General features: G+C 52.8%; 1 pseudogene; it reads left to right on the top strand.

Annotated features, from left to right (window-relative positions):
- The first annotated feature begins 586 nt into the window (after positions 1-586).
- Positions 587-6,798, top strand: LOC149861340 (intelectin-like protein; annotated as a pseudogene).
- Positions 6,799-16,517: the final 9,719 nt, after the last annotated feature.

Here is a 16,517-nt window from a genome sequence, read left to right as displayed (position 1 = left end):
GTGCTTCCCACTCACACCAATGAGCTGCTCAGTCGGTCCTTCCCCAGAGTGCTCTGCAGGGCTCCTCCGTTGCCCCACTGCCCACTTGCTGGAGGGCCAGCGGCCTTGTGTCCTGGCCCACCTGCTCCCTGTTGCTTTCACTCCAGGGCTCCTGCTGGAGCCTCCCCATTGCCTGCAGGTCTTGCTCCTTACAGAGCTAATCGCTGGCTTTGGAGAGCTGCCCAGTCTGATCTGGGAGACACCACTGACAGCAAGGCAGCTCCTGGCTGGGAGTGAACCTGTGTGCACATTGGCAGGGGATACAGATAACCAGGCATGACTATGCTCCACCATCAAAGTGCCGTCTCCTGGCTGGACAGCTTTCCCCTGACCACAGATCTTCCCCAGGCTCCGTATTCACAGGAGTGTGGGGTCTGTGTCCTTCCACCCCATCCCTGTCACAAAGAGCCCTCCTAACCCTTGTGACCCCCATGCAGATGGCAACCACAGCACCGTGGGGCTGAAGCTCCAGGCTCCATAATAATCGGGTGTGGGGCCTGCATCCTTCTGGCCCCATCCTGGGTAACAGGGATCGTTCCTCACCCTCATGATCACCCTGCAGACACAAGTGGGGGAACTGCAGCTGAAGCTCGCTGTCCAAAACCTGCTGAACATGTTGGAGGACACGTCCTGCTGCTGCCAGACATCCCCAGGGCAGCAGAGCTGGCCCCGCAGCTGCCAGGAGATCAAAGCCTCGCAGGACGGGGCACAAGGTGAGTGAGCAGGAGGCATCCACCCCCCTTCCAGAGCTGCACTAGCTCAGTTGTCTGCCTGTCACAGGTCTCCATGCTGTCCCTCTGCCCTCACGTAGAGGCACAATCTGCCCAGGCTCCTGCGGAGTCCCTGCAGCTGCAGACCCTCCCCAGGGCCACGGCCCAGGCACCCGTGCCACTGTCCCCGGGCTCTTGGAGGGACCTTCACCTTCCCACAGCCCAACTGCCCTAAACCATGCCTCTTCCCACCCCCCGCACCTCCACAGACCTGAGGATGGCGAGATCTACCAGACCTTCTGCAACATGACCACGCACAGCGGCGGCTGGACCCTGGTGACCAGCGTGCACGAGAACAACGCCCACGGGACGTTGGTCCAGCCAACAGGGGAGCAGCCCCCTGTACCCAGTGGAGGATGGGAACTGGGCCAACGCCAACACCTTCGGCTCCACCGTGGGCTCCACCAGCAGGTGGGAGCCCTGCCCTGGGGCATCAGTCACCTCCTCCCCACTCTCCTGCTGCCCCCTGCCTCAAGGGCACTGGCAATCAGCGTGCCAAGCTCTCCTTCCCCGCTGGCCCCTTTACGTCCCCATGGCACGCTCCATCGTTGTTCGGCCTCTTCGTTCTGTGGGTCACAGTGGTGTTTCCTGTACCCACCTGAGGTCGGGACCCAGTGCGCCAGGCACTGCACAGACAGGGAGAGAGGCAGCCTGGGCCTGAAGAGCTCGGTCTCACAACTCAGTGGATCATTTTTCCCATTTGGCAGATGAGCTGAGGTGACTTGCACAGGGAGTGTGTAGACAAGCCAGAACAGAAGCTGAGCTGCCAGGTCCCAGCCCCATGCCTGAATCACAAGACCAGGCTTCCCCCATGGGCTCAGACCCCCTAGTCCTCCCACATCCCTGCGGCCTCTCCTGCTCCTGGCTTCCCTCAACCCAGCCTCTTGCGATCTGTGCCATTCCCTCAGATCATAGACAATCTTTGAATCCCAGAGCAGTGGGGCTGGAAGGACCTCTGGTCACTTCTAGTCCAACCCCTTGCCTGAGGGAATATCAGCACTGTCCAAAGCATCCCATTGTCTAACCCAGGAGTGTCCAAGATCTGACCCATGGAGTCACAACGTCCAACTCCCTGTGCTGGCCCTGGCCCACATGTGGTATACGTGGGACCAGCCCCATGTATGGGGCCCTGGACATGCACTGCACATTGTATGGAGCCAGTGCAGGGCCCCCCCACATGTTAGATCCAGTACCCGTGGTGCCCACACTGCCACACATGGCACCTGCTGCAGCCAGTCCAGGGCAGGTGCCCTGTGCAGCATCAGTCCTGGAGCAGTACTATGGGCAGCGCAGGCCTGGACCATCCAGAGCGGGCGCTGAATCTGGGATGCAGGATGGGGAGCTGTGGGCAGATACTGCCAGCTCCAGTCAGTCCAGGACACATGCACACGTGGCACCCACCACAGAGCAGATGAAGTGGGCTCCATATGCGGCACAGTCCCAGACTGGCCAGAGCAGATACTGTGGGCACTAGATCGGGCATTCAGGGCTGGGGGAGAGCTGTCAGTGGGCTCAGTCTGGCCCATGGGGCTCTATGCCATTTATCTGGTCAATGGCCTTGGTCCTGCAGAGCCAGAGGAGTTTGACACACATGGTCTAACCTCTTAGTAAAAGTGCACGGTCAACCCCGACACAGAACAAGACATTGCATCCAAATCTGCCACAGGTAAGCAGGGGGACCGATGTCCTGGTGCTGCGAGACTTGTTAAATAGCTCTTCTCATCCCCATCAGCCTCCATGCTCAGCTCCCTGCTGAAGCCCTGCTGCTCATGGGTTTTAAATGAAATCACCGTGCCCCACTTCTGGTGAAAGTCTGGGGCCAGGAAGCACCAAACAACATTAACTCCATGCTGGCTACTCAGCCCTGCTGAGATGTTTCGTTCCAACTGTTATTTTCCCAGTGACACCTGGTTGTTGTTTGAAACCCAACTTTTCATGGAAGACAAACCAAAGTATCGTGGCTATCTGGCACTTCTTGCCTGGCAACGCATGGGGTGTCATTCTGCTTGGTCTGTCCCCACTCTGTGCCCTTCCCAGTCCGGATGGACTAGATGGCTCAGCCACAGATGCCTTTTTTTCATTACTGAGTTGAGAAAATGAAAATGTCCAATTTTGAAATGGTAAAAATATCTTTCGGGAGGCATGGAAGTGATGGATAATGTGAGACACACAAAACTGCCTCAGTTCCCCTGTAACAGGATAAGACCCACCCTCAAGACCTGCAGCCGGTTTAGGAAAGTGGTGCTGGTAACGGACAGCCTCCTCTGGCACAGAGAAGTCAGGACTGCTCAGTCCTGCCGCGCCTGCCCCCTACCCGTTCCAGCCTGGGGGGCAAGGCAGGGACCTAGCACCGGAGGCCTGGATGCAGCCAAGCACTTCAGCAGACGACATTGGGACTGTTAGAATTAAGCACGTACTGTGCTGAGCTGCAGCTTGGGGGGATGCCATGGAGCAATTCGTTGGGGCTTATTTATACCTCAGCAGCCACAGGTCGCAACAAGGGGTGCTGAGCTTATCATACCCCACCTGAGTCTGCTGAAACACCCCCCCCCAGCTGGGAGCCCCCCAGCGAGGCTGCGGCAGGATTGTCCCCACAGCTGCACTTGAGCCTTCAGAGTCTAGCAGGCCATGCTCATACCCCAGACACGGCCGAACAATGCAGCTCAGCCCTTGCTTTCCAGAACCCCAGCTATTACGATCTTCAAGCTGGAGACCTGTCCATGTGGCATGTCCCCAACAGGGCACCGCTGAGAAAGTGGAGGGACTCGGCCATCCTGAGGTACCACACTGAGAACGGCTTCCTGTCATCCGAGGATGGGAACCTGCTCCGGCTCTACGAGGTACCGGCAGCCTTGGGCTGGGGGCTATGGAGGCAGCGTGTGACAGAGGGGCTGGGTGACTAACAGCGTCCGTGTGGGTGGGAGACCTGGGGTAGCGAGACAACCCACGTATTGCATATGGTGCTTCTTGGGGGCACAGGGGATTGAAAAAGGGACCAAAAGCCTTTGGCATCAACACAGCCTGTTTGAATGCTATGGTGATGGCTCACCCTTGGGGCACCATTGAGTCCTGGTTTGGGGGTCAGGCATCTTCACAGGGATGTTTTTGCACACAGAGGTAAAGATGCCAGGTACTTGATGATCTTCCTGATTTATACTGTGCCTCATGGGAATGTTTAGGAGCCCTGCCATGGGCCTTATCCTGGCTGTGCTCAGTGCTGTGCAGGCACTGAGCAGAAATGTGGCCACAGGCCCCACGAGTCCATGCCAAAGGACACCTGGACTTGTCAGCTTTACTTGCTCTTGTTTGTAATGCCCCTGCTGTGCCCAGAAGTTTGTTGTAGGAGATGGGACACCTAGTGAATGTGCGCTGAGGTCACCTTCCCCACCACAGCCATCGCGCAGGTTTGCTGGCCTGCCATGGTGCTGGATTCCTGTCACGTGTTTGTCTTCCAGAAATACCCAGTGAAATACGGTGCTGGCAGCTGCAAGGTCAACAGTGGCCCGGCCATGCCTATCATTTATGACTTCGGCAGTGCCAAAAAAACTGCTGCCTACTACTTGCCAACAGCTGAGGTGAGCTGCGGTTTGTCGCCTGGGCATGTCCTGCCTCCCCTGCTAGTGCGAACGATCCATATTTTGGGTGAAAAGAGAGCTCCAACTCAAGAAAAACCAAAGCAAAAATCCCCAGGGGACAGCAGGGTACAGGAGCATGTGCATCCACGTGCGGAGGGTTGTGTGTGCATATCTGCATGCATGTGTGTGTTCCCCACTTAATATATGGTACTAGCTGGTCACTGAATGCAAAGTAGCTCCCAGAAACTGAAAGGTGCAGTGCAGCAGAACTAAGCATTGAAGTGTGACACAGTGGTGAGCACCACAACCACGACTGTAATCCTATCTAAAGCAGTGGTCCTTGACCATGGTGCCAAGCACCCTGGGGAGCCACAAGATCCTTGTAAAAATACTGCAACACCCCAGCTCCTGTGCAAGGAGTGCTGCATGCTCTTCCTCCTACCTGCCCCACAGTCCTGCAGACAAAGGGCACCCACGGCTGCACCCCAACAGCCCCTGCATCGGCCACTCTGAGCAGGGTGCTCTGCCACAGTTGGCAGACAAACATGTGGAGTTAGAGATGAATATTTCAGCCCTGCCTGCCTAGCCCCCTGCTTCTTACACTCTCACAGGACTGGTTGAGGGGGGCAGGGATGCAGGGCCGGGAGGCTTTGGTCCTCAGCATAGGAGTCCCTGCAGGAGCAGCCATGGCAGTGGCAGGGCTTCGTTTGCCCCCTCAGATACAGGCTGGAGCGGGGAGGTTATTTCCTTCACTTTCCCCCTTGCTGCATCACGTGTTCTGTTCCCCTCCCCCCCGGTCCCTCCAACCCACTCAGTGCCTGCCACGTGTGCATCCCAGCACCTCATCCCTACCAGCTGGTGTACCCAGACTTTGTCCGTTTGGGTCCCAGGCCTGGAGTTTAGGAAAGGATAACGAAGGACATAAATCAGCCCCTCAGTCTCAGTGCCCAGTGGTGACCTGGACCCACATGTAGGGAATCCATAGGGAAAACTTACATAGGGAGCACTGAGTCTACAAGGTTGAGAGCCACTGGCCTAGACACTTTTTGTGGAGGGCTTATAGCTCTGTTTCATCAACCCCACTCCTTCCCAGTTCAGTGGGGTATGTGTCCCTCTCTCCTGCCTCCATTTATCTATTGCATTAATCCCCCTGGCTTCCCTTTTTCCTTCATCAGATGAATTCATCTCTGGCTTCATCCAGTTCCGTGTGTTCAATCATGAGAAGGCGGCCATGGCCCTGTGTGCGGGGGTGAAAGTCACCGGCTGTAACACCGAGCATGCAAGTATCTGGCTGGGCACTACTGGCTCCGAACTAAGTGTGAGTTGGCATCGTGGCCAGGCTCTGGCCAGCTCAGCACTCCAGCCCATGGCCAGAGCCCAGCAGAATCACTGAGCTACTGGAGAGGAAGACCTGCCTCCTCCTCTAACACCTGCTAGCCATGGGCTGCCAAGTGGGGACATTTTTACTTAAATCCAGCAGTGTCCAGAATGGGACTTGTGCATAGCTGCGTAGATACATCCTCAGCCAGTGAATAAATCTCCTGGGCATGCTTAGTTCACACTTACGTGTCCACCTTGCTGGGGCAGTAGCACCACTGTCTGTGTGTGAGTGCCAAAATCACCACTTACGCAGCTAAACAGCTGCTATTTAGAGGCTCGAAGGGAAGTGGGGGTTCCACACCTCGCTAGTAAAATAGGAATCTGCCCTCAGAGTCTCACACTTGGTTAAGTTAGTCCACAAAAGCTATCTCTTGCTGCAGCCTGGAGCCAGGACGTCAGAATTAATGGGCTCCTGCTGTGCTCCTGTGTGGCGCTGCCTCTCTTCTCTGCCAGTCTTCCTGCTTGGACGTCAAGCTGAAGGCTCCTGGCTAGAGGGTCTTGCCCCTTACTCAGGATCAGACTGATGCCATATTTGGGGTCAGGAGGGAATTTTCCCCCATAGTCAGTTTGGTACAGACTGGGGGGATTTGCCTTCCTCTTTAGCAGGGGGCACGGCCTCTGCCTGGGATCTCTGGAGTGTACTTTAACAGCATTTTACAGCAGCAGGATGTTGGCTACCACAGTCCCCCAGCTTTACCTGTGGCCAGTTCGGGTTTGATGTCTTGTATTGTGTCAGGGATGATGGTAGTTTTATGAAGGGTTTAGACAGTGGATTTGTATGGGATGGTTTAGATAGGGATGATCCTGCCTCAGGCAGGGGTTGGACTGAGTGGCCATGGAGGTCCCTTCCAGGCCAACTGCTCTATGATTCTGTGATTCCTCCCAGCACTGCATAGGCAGTGGAGGTTTCTTCCCAGAAGCAAACCCAAGGCCATGTGGCGATTTCCTTCGACTGGACGGGCTATGCAACCCATCAGAGCTGGAGCATGTCCAAAGAGATGGCAGAGTCTGCGGTGCTGCTGTTCTACCGCTGAATACCGGGAAGCCAGCGTCCCCGATGAGACAACATGACTTCACATCTGCCAAGGCACTATCTGGATACAGACACTCTCCCTCTGGCCTCAGCCATTAATGAGACAGATAAAGAGTCTCCATTAGACGCATATCTTGCTTTGACTTGCTCCTCATGTGATCCAGAGACAGGTTCTCTGCACTCCTGTGGTTGCCATGTTATGATTGCTGCAGGACTCTTGGGTGAATGAATGCCATCCAGTCCCAGTGACTTAGTAGAGGCCAGGAAGGAGTTTTTTAATGCCCTATTGGCCAGATTTTTTTTTTATTTCCAATGAAGCATCAGGGTTTGGCCATCGCTAGAGGCAGGATGCCAGATAAGTGGCTCACTGCTAGTAGAGAATCTCTTCACAGTGCTCAGCTGCTGAGTTGCTCAGATGCTCAGGGTCAAACTGATCCCCAGATCAGGAGTCAGGAGAGCAGCTTTCCTTAGTTATATCAGAGAAATTTGGGAGCTTTTGCACTTTTTCTTCAGCCTGAGTCATAGATCCATATGCACACCCTGGCTAACCAGATTCCTGGCAATGCCTTGGGCACTGGTAGCATCTTGGTCTCTCCTGTTCTTTGTTTGGGACACACAACCACTGGTAGTCACCTGAGGACTGAACTGTTTTGGTCTGACTCAGGTTGCTGGGCTCAGTGTCAGGCTATCTGCCCATTCTGGTATTAAATTCTGAAACCACAAAGATTAGGGACGAGCACAATGCAGCAGAATCAGAAGCCATAGGACAGAAAGCCCAGGAGATGTGAAGCCTGGAAGTAGCATGATCTGACTCCAAGGTTATAACTATTTATCCATATGGATCATTATATACCTTCTCACATCTAAAAATGGATGAAGCCAGGGGTGGCCAACCTGCAGCATGTGTGCCACAACCAGCATGGGCAGCCTCTGCATGTGGCAGGCAGCAGATTGGGGACAGGATAGGCATCACACAGCAGATAGGGCAGGGAACAGAAAGCAGAGCAGCAAATTGGGCAAGGGAAAGGGGTCAGAGTGGCACTTGGGGCTGGTGAGTGGCATGCCTGGCATAACCCCACTAGGTTAAGTCATAGAAAACCTAATGTGTTCTGTGAAGTGTCATGTGGGACCGTCTTGTATCCTGGGGCTGTGACTTACCGAGCTGGTCACCAGAAGGCAGGGTCTAATGCACAAAACAGACAGCTGCAGGCAGCTTCCCATGCATGCATCCAGCTGTGGAGGGAGCCTGCCTAGGGGTATACAAGGTCTTTTTGCCCCGGTCAGTCTTTGACCTCCTTGCCAAGACAGCCCGCAAGACGGTTCATTGCATTGTTTTTAGTCCACTCCAAAATGGTTCCCCATTGCAACTGGGCCGCTCAGCTCTGTTCTGAGAGCTGTGCTCAAATGGGGCTGCAGTTGCAGAGATTAATGTCTAAAATGCCCAGGCAGGAAAGGAATTCATGTTGCCCATGCAGCAGATTGGCCTGTTCGCACCGGCCCAGCCGAGCTCCCCAAACCTGATGTAAATGGCAAGACGTTCAAATTAAGCAGCTGCACGAGCAGAAAAAAATATATCAAGAGGAGGAAAAGAATGGCCCCCACAGATCCCCCTCTTGTGCATCTGATGCTGCATATGAAAGCCTATGCCTTGCTGAACCTGCCTTCTACCTGACTTCAGACTAACCGGGCTAATGACTTCTCTCCTGGTCTCACTTCATGTCTTACAATAGTTGATGTTTGCCCTAGTCGCATCATTTTGCCCGCATCTTATCAGTGTTAGGGCTGTGTGAGGCTTTGGACCATGCTTCGGAGCCGGAGAAGCTTTGGATGCTTCGGCATCTGAAGCAGCTTGTCCAGATTGAAGCACTGGCTTCATTAGGCTTTCCGAACCGCTTCAGAAAAGCTTCGGAGCGGCTTTGGAGATCCAGCCATAGGGTATAATGGGGAATCAATGAAGTAACTATAACTTTGTTGTTTTATGTCTGATTTGGATGAAATGTGCAGGGATGGTAGCCTCTGCTGAGAACATGAAGCCTGCCAGGTCGATGCAAGAGTTTGGGGGGGGAAACTGCCCCCCAAATTCTTGAAAGCAAAACTCATGTCACATGTATGTGATATTTCATTCATGTGATATTTCACATTATAGATATTTCATTGATTCCCCATTATACCCTATGGCTGGAACTCCGAGGTGGCTCCAAAGCTTTGGAGCCGCTTTGGCTGGTTCAAAGCAGGTAACTGATCTGGAGCTATGGATTGGGTCCCTGGCATCCGACGCGGCTGGATCCGAAGTCGGATCGAATAGCTGCCAGCTCACATGGGCCTAATCAGCATCTATTTTCAAAATGAAGATGACAGTCCAGCCCCTGTGGCTGTGGGGGGAAGCTTGTAAACATGCAACCTCAGGTTCAGAAAACTAGAGGGCAAAGAAAAGAAACGAAACTCTTTTTTTTTTTAATCACATGATTTTCATAGAACCACAGAGAAGCAGGGCTGGAAGGGAACTTCTGGAGGTTATCTATTTCAACCCCCTGCTTGAGGCAGGATCTTCCCTATCCAAACCATCCTAGACAAATCCCTGTATAACCTGTTAGGAACACTGCATCGTCAACCCTGCCCCACAGCTGCAAGGCCTAGCGCTCTCACCTGCCACAGGTAAAGCCGGGGGACCACAGCAGCCAGTGCAGAGCACCATGCCCCCACTACAGAGAAAGGCAAACCCTCCCAGTCTTTACCAACCTGACCAGAGCGCAAACTCCTTCCTGACCCCAAATATGCCAGTTGGTCGGACCCTGAGCAGAGGGGCAAGACCCTTTAGCCAGGAACCCGTGGCTTTAAGTCCCAGCAGGAGCATTAGCACAGCCCAGTCCAGATCCCCAATCTCAGCAAAAACAAAAAACAAAACAAAACTTAAAAAACCCGGACACATGTAGCAAAAGGAGGGTGGTGGGGGGGAACTCCTTCCTGGCCCCATGTGGCAACCAGAAAAGCCCAGAAGCCTGGGAGATCCCCATAGTAGAGCATAAACTTCTCTCAAGGTTTTGAGACCATGACTGACTGTTTCTCAATATTTCAGGTTGCAACATGATTCATGCAAACCCCAGCCCTTGGCACATAGCTTATATATGAAAGGGCATCACTGAAAATCTCTGCTACAATTACTAACAGATGAGTTTCCCCCTTCTGTTCCTGTACTCCAGATGACAAATAGTTACTAGTTTACACAGAGCCAGGTGTGGCGGAAAGCCACATTGTTTCTCCCCAAAATCTCTGCCCTGTGACGCTGTGACTAAAATCTCTGAGCAGCAACCATTTGATTAGGGTGGGCCAGCACGGAGGGGACCACACCCTGGCCGGTCTCTTTAGGTAACCTGAGCTGGCTGCAGTCCTCAGGGAGGGGGAACCTGCTCCCTCTGCCCATGGGACTGGCATCAGCCACCTGGGTGAGGGGCATCTGCCTGGTGGGCTGCAATCTGCCCGGTAACAGGTGATGTATTACAAATTGGTTGGCTGACAGCCAACTGGGGCTGACCTCCACTGGCCCAGGTGAAGGAGGTCACAGGGGCTATATAGGTTGGGAGGGGGAGGAGGCTCACTCTTCTCTCTTCGGCCATGAGGTGAAGCAGCAGCCAAGCAGGGGAGACAGAGGAGCCTTGCCATCGGGACCTAGCTCTCTCTCTCACCCCCAGACTCCAGAGGGGAAACTGGAGAGCTCTGGAAGATGCTTGTGAGGAAGCTACTCAGTCGGATTAGATATCTAGCTGGCAGTAACACAGATGTGTAATCAAAAGGCTACCGCAGCCACACTGTTTGCTCTCTAGGATTTCTAAGATATTGCTCAACCCTGTACCCTAGTTTCCCCTACCCCTGTAACCGATAAAGTTCTCCTTTGTGACTGGTGTGGGAGACTTATTGAGGGGTGGGTCTAAATTATGCCTAAGAGACTCCTTAGGTCTGCAGACTAGGGGAGACTTTACTTTTTGCCCCCTTGACTTGAGGAAGTGCCCCAAGTGCCTGTACCGGGTCGAGTACCTGTCGGACTATTAGGCCTGTGTCTCCCCGAGGACACAGGGCCGAGACAGTCCCTTCTCAGGGTGGTGGCGGCACGTTAGCCCCAGACTAGCGAGTGTGCTCCGGGAGAGGGGTCGGCTGAGCATAAGGCGCCCCTAGGGAGGCATTCGGAGCCTGGCAGGTGGTCGGGCGCAGGGAGGTGGGCGGCTCAACGCAGGAGCGCCCCCTACTGGCCCGCCACACCAGGAACGTATTGGGGACTGGGCTCACTATTAGTTAAGGTGGGATTTAAAAAGATGACAAAGCATCAGCTAGTATACTGGCATCTTCCTCAATCCTTTTTCTCAATGTAATGGACAATCTATTGAAAGTTTCTTAATCACCATACAACATGAATGTGCAGGTTACTAAAGTCCACTTTGTCTCCAATACCGGGCTGGCTAGGTCCCATATTTGAGCAAGGCCCAGATGCATTTTTCTAGATTAATTCAAAGTACATTTTGAGGTACTCCCCTCCCAGCCAGATTTTTGTGTGAGGTTTCAATGAGCCACTTAGAGCTTCCATTACAATTTTTTTTAATTCCCATATTGAAACGGTTGTATGTCGCTACACAGGTAATTAATAGTCATTACTATTGTTACATGTATTGATCAGATCTCCCTAGCTGGGTGGGCTGCTCATAGTTCAGAACAGGTGCAAACAACCTGTTCCCAGAGACAGAGAGCAAAATAGGGCACAATCAGGTCTGTGGTTTGGCTGCATGGCGCAGAAGCGGTGATTTGCTTTCAAAAGGCAGCTCAATGCTTCTGTCCATTCAGCTTTGGAAGAGCATCCCCTCCATATGTACCCACAGGAACTGAACCCCACTGAACATCAGCACCCCCAGCTATGCCCCCCTCCCATGCTATGCCCCACAGGGAGGATGCTTTCTGGACTCATGGTTTTAAATTAAAAAATTGAAGAGATTCATTTGCTGGTTAATTAATCACAAGTGTTCCTAATGTTAATTATTGACATAACATTCACCTAGATGAGATAAGAGGCACCTTCCCTCTGCCACCCCCCTTGTTGTGTGAAGGTGCCCACTCAGGGGGAAGCACCTGGGGCACAGGCTGGGGGAAAGGGCCAACAGCATGGCCTGGGGGGGCCAGTCTCGCACTTTGGTGGAAGACTCAAGGCATGTTCATAGAGACAGAAGGGTTCCTGCATCCTTGAAAACGCCCTGCCAGAACAGGTTGAAATAGGCTCCTGGTATATTTTAGCACTCACACCCTTCTCCATTAGTACAGTACCTCCTTCCAGAAGACCCAGCGTCAGCATTTCCTGCTGGTGAAACTAATCATTTGATAATTTGAGGGGAGGAGACACAAAAGACTCAAACTGGCCAAGTCGTTCTGTTCTGGGGGTAGCAGAAATGATGTTCCATTTTTCTCTGGCATTTCGAGTTAAACATCGCTCCACTTGGGCAAGGTGAACGAAACAGTAACAATGGACAAAACCTACACGTGAACGAAGCCTTGGGCACCTTTGCATTATACATGAGATCCTCACCCAAGTTACAATCCCATATGAACCTGGCCATTAAAGACCCCAGCTGGGAACACACAGAACTTTTCAAAAGAAGACAGACAGGCAACTATGCCTTTTGCCTCACACTCGGTGCATGAGCAATGGGTGAGAGAAACCTGGAGAGTAACTTGAAGAACAAGGTGAATAAGGGTAACTATGGAAGGTATTGGAGGACTCTCTGTTTGTGTGTGTCTATGCGTGTGTTTGTGTATGACAAATTATATTTACAATATGAATCGTTTACCCTTTTGAAACATTTCAATAATGATGATGATGATGATATCCTGCCACCTTCGTTCCTAAAGAATACCAAACTATGTTACAGACTGTCCATACAGGAAGGGACGCAGTAGCTAATTAACAGCACAACACAACACTGCCTCAGTGTAGAGCAGAGCGACGAGGGGGCTCGCCTATCCAACTGAAATTTCTGAGGAGATTGCAGCAATCTGAGTGGTGTTGTGCAAGGTGGACTGTAGCCAGGACACAAACATGTCCCTTGCTTTTTCTGAAAGTCCCTTGCACATGTTAATGGGAATTGCAAGTGGTCATGATCTCAATTTTACCTTTTCAATCCATGACACTAAGTTCTAGCACATCGTTGGGTTCCCATTCAATACTGCTCTGGAGGAAGCAGCTAGGTTTCCTAAATAATTCAGGGCTTTTCTGGGACTTTCCCCTTTTATATGAACTCCCCTGTGCAGGTGAACCTTGCAGACAAAGGTGTGTTGCTGCCCATGCTGCTAGCTGCCGAACATGTTGAAGTAAATGCCACAACCCGTAGGGACACTAGGAACAGCCCTGGACCCATGGCCAGGTGGGTAGTTCCTGATCACAGTTCCCATAGTGCAGACAAGACAAGTCCTCTATCTCAGTACTTGACACAGTGAGCTAGACAAGTGCTCCAAAGCTTGTCTCACAATTATGGGAGCACTTCCCCGGAGCCTGCACCAGCCTCCATCCCTGCCTTGCCTAGGAGCTGACCTTCAGCTCCTCTCCTGGTGCGCGGCCCTGAAAAGGCTGTGCACGGCCACAATTTTACTAGTGCGCAGCCGTGCATGCACACCTTAGAGGAAAGCTTGTCACAAACCAGCTGCCATTCTGCTGACTGACAGCTCTAGATCCTCATCGCAAGGCTGGAGGGAGGGAGGTCAGAGGAGCTGGGATCTGTTGTTTTGGGAAAGCCGAGGCCAAGGGAAGGAGCAAGCGCCAAGCTTCTGTGGCCCAAAGGAGTCTTTCTTTATTTCCCACTTTCAGCATGACATTATCTCACTTCCCATCCTGTTTCTGTGACACTGTCAGAGAAGAGGAGAGGACAGAGCATAATGCACAGCCCGAAATAACCAGGGGTGAAGAAGCTAGAAGGGGCTGAGCAGCCAAAGTGACCACAGTTTCCTGCCTTATTTTGAGCTAGCCGGGGGTTGGTCAAACTTATTGTACAGCTAAGTCTAGATTCAAAGCAGGCCAGGAAATTCCTCCAACCAGCCATGAACAGCAGCTCTTTGCTGCACTTGAGAAAGAGCGAGTGGCTATTTGGGGTATTTTTCCTTTGGGTGAGTCATCCTTCCCTTGTTACAATGACCTACAGCTTCTGCAATTCATCATTTTGGCCTTTCAGATGCATGTGTCAGTAAAGCTTCCGTGTTTGTCTTGCATCTGGGACTTGCTAAAAATGGAAACACCCACACGGAGATGAGAAGCAAGCGGAGTGACCTAACATCCAAAACTCCTTGGAACAGTAGCTGCATCTTCTGGCCACCAAGTCAGCCTGCTCCTTCCCAGCCCTGGCATGGACACTAATAAGAGCTGAATCCTGTTTCACTTTGCAAACCCAATGACACAGCCACACAACTGCATGTGGGCACTTACGCACAGTTTGAATTCAGCTCTAGGTGTGCAAGGGTGTGTGTGCACTCATGGACCACACTCAGCAGGGCTGTGCTCTGGCCAGGCTGCTGAGCAGTGACATGTGGCTGCCCAGGTATGTGCAATTGGAGTCAGGCAAAACCCCGAGACAACAGGATGCAACAGGACCTTCCCAGTGCTTTCCCTTGTGGGAAGAAGACTTGCCCAGGGAGCAGGAGGCCCAGGTTCAAGACCCTCTTCACCTCTACTGCCTCTGCTTTCCAGCAAATGCCAGTGGCCAAGCCCAGGGCCCTGCACAGACAGGGGTTGTGGGAGGAGGCACTTTCCCCAGGTGCAGAAGGGAAGGACTGATCAGGAAGGGAATCGGCCCCGTCATCGCAGCCAGACCTCAGCGCTCTGCTGTACTCTCACGCAACCTGGCCTCTCCCCTGCTGCAGGAATGGAGGTGCACCACGACTCACATGGTCAATCCCTGGATCCTCTGGGGCTCGGCTGCACCGTCTCCCCTGCCTCTCTGCTCACTCTGTCACCTCCCGCGGGGTCCTCTTCCCCCCTCCTACCTGTCTCCGCAGGCAGCTTCCCAGGGCTTTGTCCTTGCCCTCCCCGCTCCTCCCTTTACAGTCACTCCATAGATAAGCTTATCCCTGCAGAAGATTTCAGCAGCCATTTGTACACCAGCACATCTCCAATCTCCAAGCGCCCCTTGTGCATTGAACCCTGGTCTGGAGTGGCCCATACAGCTGCTTTGGTTTCCTCCTGGTGTTTCCTTCGCAAGGCACATGTGCGGCTTCCGAAGAAACTCCCAGCCAAGGACTGTTTGGCTCCTGGGTGGGTCAAAATTAAAAAACCAAAAAAACCCCTTAAATTGCATAATACATGTCTGTGTGTGACTGCGCACCTTCGATCTGCAACATCAGTCATGAGTCCTCCCGAGCTGTGAACGTGCTGAGCCAGGGATCACGGCTATCCGTATATCTGTGTAGTCTCTACAAAACAGTCTCCATCGAGACTGGGGCCTCTGGTGCTCTTTGAATACAAGTGAGTTGTTCCAGTGGACGTGTAGCTCCCCTTTGTCTCCTTCCTGTTACCACCTTGTCCTAGATCAGCCTTGCTTCAGTCTTGAACCCCTCTGCAGCTGAATGCCTCCCCAGGCTGCCACGCGCTGTTGCCTTCATGAATGACTTTCAGGTCTCCACAGCATCGCCGGATCCCATCACTGCAGTGTCCCGATGCTGCTTCCTGCCTCCTTGCAAAGCTGTGTGAGTGCAACGCCTCCATCCACCTGCAATGCCGCAGCCTTCCCCATCACGTAGATGGAGAAGCAGCTCTTTCCAAGCATCAAACCCTGAATGCACTCGCCCTGTCCCGCTCAGATGCTCTCCTCCTCCACCCGCCCCTTCTCTGCGCCCAGCACCTCCCCGGCTCTCTTCCCGACAGTACTACTAATAGTACAAGAGACTTCTTTGCAGATGCCTCTTGGAGCAGGCCCCTGGCCTGCTGAACTCTCCACCTGCTTTTGAACACAAATGAAACCCAGTCCATTACCCGTTTCATTTGAGCCTCTCAAACCCCTGAATAAGGGGTTGGAGGATCCAGTCCTAACATTGCCCTGAGCTGGGGAAATGGCACAGCGGCAAACTCACTGACAAAGACTCAGCATCCTGCGAAGTGTTTCAGGCCTCACTATCCCTCACCCTCTCCTTCCTCCCTTCTCATCACAGGTTCACAGAAGTTTAGGGCTGGGGGTCCTGCTCTGTCACTCCAAGCAAAGCCCTTGTCTCAATGATAGAAATAACTGTCAACTGCCTTTGTAGAAATATAAGCTTGGTCTTCAGCAGCTTTAAATCAGATTGACCCAATGTCAACTCAAATCAACTCAAGCTGTACAGATTTCATAGATTTCATAGATTTCATAGACATCAGGGCTGGAAGGGACCTCGGGAGATCATTGAGTCCAGCCCCCTGCCCAAAGGGCAAGAAGTCAGCTGGGGTCATAGGATCCCAGCAAGATAAGCATCCAATTTACTCTTGAAGGTGTTCAATGTAGGTGCCTGAACCACCTCCGCTGGCAGACTGTTCCAGACCTTGGGGGCTCGGACAGTAAAGAAATTCTTCCTTATGTCCAGCCTGAAACGGTCTTGCAGGAGTTTATGACTGTTCGACCTCGTCATCCCTTGGGGCGCTCTGGTGAACAAAAGTTCCCCCAGATCCTGGTGGCCACCCCTGATAAACTTATAGGTGGCCATCAGATCACCCCTGAGCCTGCGCTTTTC

The sequence above is a fragment of the Crocodylus siamensis genome, chromosome 6 (genome assembly GCF_052110815.1).
Source record: "Crocodylus siamensis isolate JL-2025a chromosome 6, ASM5211081v1, whole genome shotgun sequence".
In the NCBI taxonomy this organism is placed as follows: domain Eukaryota; kingdom Metazoa; phylum Chordata; order Crocodylia; family Crocodylidae; genus Crocodylus; species Crocodylus siamensis.
Note: the sequence above shows the minus strand (reverse complement) of the source record. Positions and strands in the feature narration are given on the sequence as shown.